At 31.7% G+C, this 1,258-nt stretch overlaps 1 pseudogene; it reads left to right on the top strand.

Moving 5' to 3' along the window:
• Positions 1-301: 301 nt before the first annotated feature.
• On the top strand, positions 302-398 carry LOC138827394 (U6 spliceosomal RNA; annotated as a pseudogene).
• Positions 399-1,258: the final 860 nt, after the last annotated feature.

Below are 1,258 nucleotides of genomic sequence, written 5' to 3'. Positions count from 1 at the left end.
GTCCACAAAGCTGGATAAATAAATACTTGAAAAAGCCATCACCTTTGGACCTAATTATAAATAATAGAGAGTATGATCAAATTCCAAATAAAAAACTTAAGATATTCATTGGCAAAAAAAGTTTGCAAATGTGAGCAATCGGCTGATCAATATAATTTTTTCCAATATTCACAGAATTTTAGGGAAATAAGATCGATAGCATTGTTAGGAACAATAAGGTTTCCTTGTTACAAGTAGGCACCCATAGATATAAGCCTGTATAAAGATTGCAGCATTAACTATTAAATTTAGAGGATACTACATGCTTCAGCAGCACGTATACTCAAACTACAATACAGAGATTAACATGGCACTTGCACAAGGATAATATGAAAATTTGAGAAGTATTCCATATTTTTCATTCTTCAGATGCAAGAAATGAAAAAAAGTGATTAAAAAGTTGATTACAAAATTACAAGTGTAACAATACACGTAATTCATATAATTAAATTTAGTTTGACATCAGTGTATTAAATCACCTCAGAAAGGCGTTTACATAGCATAAATTTTACAAAACTTTTCAAATTAAACAACATTGTCATTTTATCCCAAAGAAAAATAATATTAAGACCTAGAAAAAAAGGAATCAAACTGTTTCTATATGGAATACAATCGGAAAGGACACATTAATGAACGTATATATTATAAAATAATATAGAATTCAATGTATATCTAGGAGAAAATAAATTGTGAACATTATGCAAACATAGAATATAGAATATTTTAAAATATACTTTTTCAGACAAGCACCAGAAATATTTTAGTTTCTGTACTACTCATTTCAACAGGTAAATTAAAATTATTTCTTATTAAAAAATCACAAACTCTGAAGAAATTATTATACATGTTTACAAAATCTATTGAATACATTTTTCCACCCAAGGCAGGCAATTCACTTGGAAGAATTCCGCGGAATCCATGAATTTTTACAGTAAAATATTGGTGCTGCCGGGCACTGGTGGTTCATGCCTATAATCCGAGCTAAACAGGAGACTGAGATCTGAGGATCATGGTTCAAAGCCAGCCTGGGAAGGAAAGTCTATGGTACTCTTATCTCAAATAAACCACTAGAAAACTGGAAGTGGAGCTGTGTCTCAAGTGGTAGAGGGCTCATCTTGAGCTGAAGATCACAGGGATAGCTCCAGGCCCAGAGTTCAAGCCCCATGACCGACCAAAAAGAAAGATATTGCTCTTATTTGGATTGTGAAAATATTTTGTA

The sequence above is a fragment of the Dipodomys merriami genome, unplaced genomic scaffold, assembly GCF_024711535.1.
Source record: "Dipodomys merriami isolate MVZ:Mamm:240054 unplaced genomic scaffold, mDipMer1.0.p SCAF_155, whole genome shotgun sequence".
Taxonomy (NCBI): Eukaryota; Metazoa; Chordata; class Mammalia; order Rodentia; family Heteromyidae; genus Dipodomys; species Dipodomys merriami.
Note: the sequence above shows the minus strand (reverse complement) of the source record. Positions and strands in the feature narration are given on the sequence as shown.